Here is a 6,206-nt window from a genome sequence, read left to right on the forward strand (position 1 = left end):
TGGCGCCACGTAGCGAAAAGAAGAAACGACTGGCGCGCTGTTGTTAACTCGGCTATAATCGCGTAAGCGGTGTCTACGCCAATTAAGAAGAAGAAGAATGTCGCAAGTCGGGAGTTATTTTTCATCCTCTTAATAATGCAGTTCTAGGTACGTTAATGAATCGCATTTGGGAAGATTCTGGGGAACTCCCTTTACTTTAATTTTGAGATGATCTGTGAACTTTAGCATATAGGCGACTACTCTGACWGCACGCTCAAAGGTATCAGTATCATCCAAGGCTGTATGAAAAGAGTAAATTTTTTGACTTTCTGGGCAGTTATATTACGCATAGTCGATTTTGGCCCACAATCAATATCGGCCAGTGGCTGATCGCAAAAATTAATAACCAGCATTTTTCTTTCTGTTCATATTTTGCTATACCTGGATAATATTTCTTAATGGAAACCTCGCGGTTTTACCTATACCTCTGTTAAGGATTCGTATGCTTGTGGAAGACTGTGGCTTCCAGACAAGAAATCGTGTACGTATGTCTGTGTTTTTAACACTGAGATTGCCAGATAAAATTCTGAATTTGCTAAGTAGGGAGCACAGTTGATGCCAAAGGCAACTATTTTTAATTCGTTGAAAATTTGGATCGTCTACACAAGACTATTTTTCTATACGTTAAATACGTATACGTCAATTTAAAATAAGAACATTTAGTCTGCCTAAACCGTGGGTCCCTTAAATAAAATGTTATAGGGGAGAATTTCCCATGATTTGATAGGTAAAACTAATATTATTTACTTTGTATTTTTTTTCGGCAGGATTGACTTCCTTCATATTGTCTAAATAGATGTATTCTTCTACGACACTATCATACTAAGGTTTCAGCTCGACTTTTTTAAGTAGGGTTTTTCCATACTTTAAAACTTCTGTATTGCACAAGTTCGACAATGACCTAAGGCAAGTGTTCTTGCTTTAGTGGTATTCGTCCAACATACCGGCCACAATTAGTAGTTGTGGCTTTGTAAAAGTCCGTACAATACCGATCATCAGGAGTTATGATTGATATGAGGGAAGTTGTTATAACTCCCAAGATTTTGTTAAATGCAAATTAAGGTATTCGTTTGAGAGTTTCTCGACTGAATTTGTCATGGTGGTAACTGGTTCGTTAACTTAAATATAAAACTTAAAAATAGTATTTTGTGTGAAGTGTATTTGAAATTTTTTCAATACCTTCGAGTTTTATCTATGGTATGAGGACGCTGCCTATTTGAAAATCTATTGAAGGGGAGTCGTGCAGTTGGGATCTGCTAGCTTAAGGTGTGAAATTGTTTTTAAATGTCTGCTATCTCTTGGAAGCATGTTTATTAATTGCGGTAAGACAATAGCTTCTGCTTGAATGCGCTTAGGTAATTATTGTGCCCTACGCGATATAAATAATCGTTAAGATCCTTTGCCCTACGTTTTTTTAACGTCTTTGAACAGCTTGGAATTGTTGTTGTAACTAAACCTGTGACCCTCAACTGTGAACTGGAAAAATGTGTAATATGAAATATCGAATTATGTCAATAAATGGAATTAAATATTTTATTTCTCAATATTTAAGCATGCGCACATTGGACAAGCAGTTTGTAATCTTTTTGACTTTAAAAACTTGCTTCGCTCAATGATACTTAATTTTTTGTAAGATTTGAGTTTATGCCGCCATGTGCATATTTTGGGTTACGTTTCTTTTTAATTTTGATGTCAACGTTTGACTTTTGGAGAAACTTCTATTTAAATTATTACTGCTACTATCTATCTTTTGTTGCCACGTTTGGCAATTGTTTCTTGTCCAGAGCGATTATTCCCATAGCAAGAAATATTCTTCTGGTAATGTTGTGGTGCATATATTTACCAGAATTGGGTCCCAGTTCTCTATACGATTGTGTTATGTTGATAAAACAAACAAATAGTTGGAAACTGTGGATGGAAGTTTGATAAATTATTCTCTTGTTTCCTTTTGAATGTTTGACAAGTTCATTAAAATCGTTATTTGCTCATAGCACAATTCTATTCTTTCGTTTTTGTATCTTTCGACCAGTGCTTTCCAAGTCATAATGAAAATGTTGTCATTTAATTCAAAATGTTTTACTATTGTTGATTAACATTTTGTTTTGTATGGGAGGTGAAACAATTTTTACTCTTGCGATAATTTGGATGGTTTAGGTACAAGGCTTTAAACATGTCCCAGAAGGACGGCCATTGTGAATGCCTGAACTTGCCTTTTGAGCTTATTATTATGGCAGCTCTACCCCCAGATGTGGAGTAAGTACAATTTCTTTAATTAATTTTAACTGATCAAAAAGCATTGCGTTTGTACCTTCAAACTGATATAATCATCTTGTTGGTGTAAAGCTTTTGGCTATTTTTAAATTTGTTCCGTGTGGTCACTTACATCTAGTCACCACCTTAGAAGTAAACTGTTACAATTAGCAAACTTGCCCTTTATAGCACAATGTAAGCTGAGCTTATGACTAAATGAAATATTAGAATATAGAAATGCGCTATTCGAAACTTAAATAAACATCATATTTAATTAAACCGCGGATAGAGCGTTATATGGTTTGCAGATCCAGATGTAGGTATTTGTTTATATTTGCCTTTAGGCGGTTGTGTCAGGGCTTGGGTTAACATACACGATCTTTCTTCTTCAGAAATGATCCTTAGGACTTTTAGCGACTGACTTGTTTTATATTTTTTGGAATATGTAGAATTACTCTAATAAAATGTCAGAACAAATTTCATATATATGCAAAGTATGTTAAAAATAAGACTCTTTCCTATAAATAAGAATTTTAACGAAAATCAATTTACTGAAATTACTGATGGAATTTTAAAAATATTTTTGTACATAAGTATACAAACAATGCCAAACACACTTTTAAGTTAATAAGAGTTTTTCATATTAAATAAGTAAGTTATGAGTATTTAGTAAATAACTTAATTGCGATTAAATTTTATTTCATAATTTATTAGTAACCGCAAATATTATATTTACCTGTTGCTACAAAGTGTAATAGTTTAGAAAACTTTTAAAGTGGCATAACCAAACATTAAATTAAGATATTGAACTGTAATTTCGCACAGAGGATCGCAGCAGCAAGGACCATTTGTGGTTAAAACCTTTTGCAAAAGCGAGGYCCACCCTCAAACAAGTTTAATGTATATATCTCCCAAACCACTTAAGCTACAACAACCAAATGCGTCTTATGAAAATTTCTATCGACAGTGTGAAAATGGAAACGCGTTAAATCAAAAACTAAATACGCCAGAGACACAAAATTTAACCTCCGAAATGGTATGAAAGGCTTTATGGGAGACGGTGTGAAAATGGACGATGGGCGTTGGACCGCCCATTTTTTTGGTGAAATCACATATCTCGGGACCCGACTGACTTGGTTGATATTTTATACCTTAAGGTATTTCCCTGGCTTTAGTTCCTGCAAAATGCAAAAGTATAAAATGTTTGATTGCTTACTTGTTTTTATATATTTTTATATGTATATATACATATGTATATTTTTGTCACTTCTATTTGTTAATTTTTAACTTTTTTACGTGGGTGGAAGTCATTCAGATAATACACACTCCACGTATAACGTTTATGTTGGTAACTACTAAAAGGAAGGTAAATATTTGCCTTAGAAATATTTAATTTTTCTGCTGAGATCGTACAAAAGAAAGGCGTGATACCGCTCATTATTAGAAGAAAGTCTATACCTCAGGAAATATTCGGAAATTGCAACGAAATTGGGTACACAAGATTATTTTGACATTTTTATGTTAAAGTGCGAAATTGAATGAAAGTTTTATTTAACAATTGTGTGAAAGAAATATATGAAATATGAAATTGTACAGAAAGTTATATTGGTTGTAGTCCGAATTCACTTGTTTTGAAACTGCAACATCTTTCGTTGTCCAATTTGCATAAAAATCATCTGTGTTTTATTATTACTTACATAGATAGATTCGAACTTTCATTAGTTATCAGCCGTCGGGTGAACGATTTGCGTGACTATCATCGAATTTTACCCATTTTCATAACACATATTACATATATTGGTACATATTTAGAAATGCATCATAAAAATATGTGGGTACAAATACGAAAATACGAAAATCTGAAATATTGCAACACAGGCTAATTTTCACTAATATTATATTTATTAAGGAGGTCTGACCGAATGTGTGGCTAACGAATTACTTGAACATAAATAGTAGAGTAAAAACACATATTTACTCACCTTAAACCCATATACTGCAAATAATATATGATAAATGACAAACAGAACTAAAAAATCCATTTTTTAGTTTTCAAAAGAACTGGAAAAAATTATAAAAATATATTTGTAGCTGCGCTTAGTCATAATAACATATTTTATATCAAATTTAGGTATGTTTAACTCACCCAACAATTTTAGCCAGCACCTTTCAAGCGGAWATACTAGATATAGAGAAGGCTTGTGAAGTTCAATTGCATAACTGTGAATACAGAAAGCAGTCATGTACACGAACAGCCAGGTGGCTTACTTGGTTTGTCAACACCACAGAATAATTTCAAAATAGTCAACAACTGCAGGAAGGCTTTAAGATCACTGGCTTGAAAACTCGAGCTTTTTAGATGAGTCCGAAAAGCCAGTACTATGCCGGCTATGAACTTTAAAAAGGGATCTTTTGAATAAATGGTACAGAGCAAACGGAACACAACAATAAGCTGTAAGATAACAAAGCAAATCTGACAGGAATAGAACAATGGACCTGCTGTGTATAGTATATACAGGCTTACAGCTCTGGCTTTATGCCCGCTTTATAACCTTATTAGTTCTATCACTTGGACCCCCTCAGACACCAAACTTTGAATGCATAACGGACTTAGATCGTTAAGATAACTCACATATTGACCGATTTATCTACATACATGTATGGATAAAGATAACCAGATATTTGAAATGCTGTCTAAAGAAAATTTTTACCCGAAAAATCTCATTTTTGGCACAAAGCACACTGTTATAGGAAACAGATCTCCTCTGAAATTGTGGCATTAGTAAAGTAGACGTGGTTTTTGTTCAATTTCACTTATTTTCATTATGTGAGATACTAATTTTACGAATATTTRCTTAAAAATAACATTTTCTTGCAACATTATGATTTTCATTGCATTAAAACTTTCTCACCATTAACTTTCTGATTCTGATCTAACAAATTGTTTATCTTTACGTTTTTGCTTGCAATTTTCAGATTATTTTAAAGCTTTTCTATATTTGTAATTCTTTTTCACATCTATAACAACCTAAAGCGAAAAAATAATGCTGAGTACTTAGCGTAAACTCTACTGAATTATTCTTGGTTAGAATACTGTTTTATGATCATTATTCATATGTATGTCACAAGGAAAGATATTATGGCGGTATGACTTTATGACCAAAGCTACAAATAATGTTGGCTGGTTCTGATATTTGTAAATTTTGTCATCTGGTCTGTAATTATTATAAACTTAACACCTGCTTTTTACGTAATATTTGATCTGACAAGGCATTATCGATCGAAGCCCATTAAAAAAATTAAACAAAAGTCATAATATATGTCTTATGCAAACGTATGCTAATGCATCTACCAGCCTTACTCTTCAAAGTCAACTATTTTGACAAGACATGTCGCATATATTAATAATACTATTTTTTGCTTCATATGAGTATTAAGATAAGCAACTATTTTTTTTTAAATCTTATTAATGTAAGATAGTTTTTATAAAAGTTCTTTCGAACAATGAAATATATTGGAAACTTTTATTCAATTTATTTTTATATTGACATTATTTAGGACAAAATGTTGTACCCCTTATCTGCAATGTACTTTTATGAAGCATCATCAAATGTCGTATTAATTTTAATATACTTAAATTAACTCTAATAGGAAATAATTGTGGATTCTATATATATAATTTAATATAAAATCGTTTATTGAAAGCATTACAAAGTCCAATAAAACTCAGAGGTTATATTAAAATAAATTATAAACAAAGGAATACTATATCCAAGTTGCAACGCACATTTGAAATTAAACATACATTTATTTTTATTTCCTTCCTTTGAGTGTATAGCTTTTTTTAACGTGCTCTATTCTTACAGATGAAATGCATATTTTTATACTCTCGCAACAAAGTTGCTAAAGAGAGTATT

General features: G+C 32.1%; 1 long non-coding RNA gene across 2 annotated transcripts; it reads right to left on the reverse strand.

Annotated features, from left to right (window-relative positions):
• Positions 1 to 4,264: 4,264 nt before the first annotated feature.
• Positions 4,265 to 5,308, reverse strand: LOC108974089. Of its 2 annotated transcripts, none has more exons than XR_001993783.1 (3): positions 5,202 to 5,308; positions 4,436 to 4,684; positions 4,265 to 4,350 (listed from the first exon to the last, which is right to left on the reverse strand). It is a non-coding gene; the product is annotated as an uncharacterized LOC108974089 (long non-coding RNA). The 2 variants fall into 2 exon arrangements; XR_001993784.1 differs by having other exon boundaries at positions 4,436 to 4,698.
• Positions 5,309 to 6,206: the final 898 nt, after the last annotated feature.

Source organism: Bactrocera latifrons, unplaced genomic scaffold (genome assembly GCF_001853355.1).
Source record: "Bactrocera latifrons isolate USDA-ARS-PBARC rearing strain unplaced genomic scaffold, ASM185335v1 scaffold_528, whole genome shotgun sequence".
NCBI lineage: Eukaryota > Metazoa > Arthropoda > Insecta > Diptera > Tephritidae > Bactrocera > Bactrocera latifrons.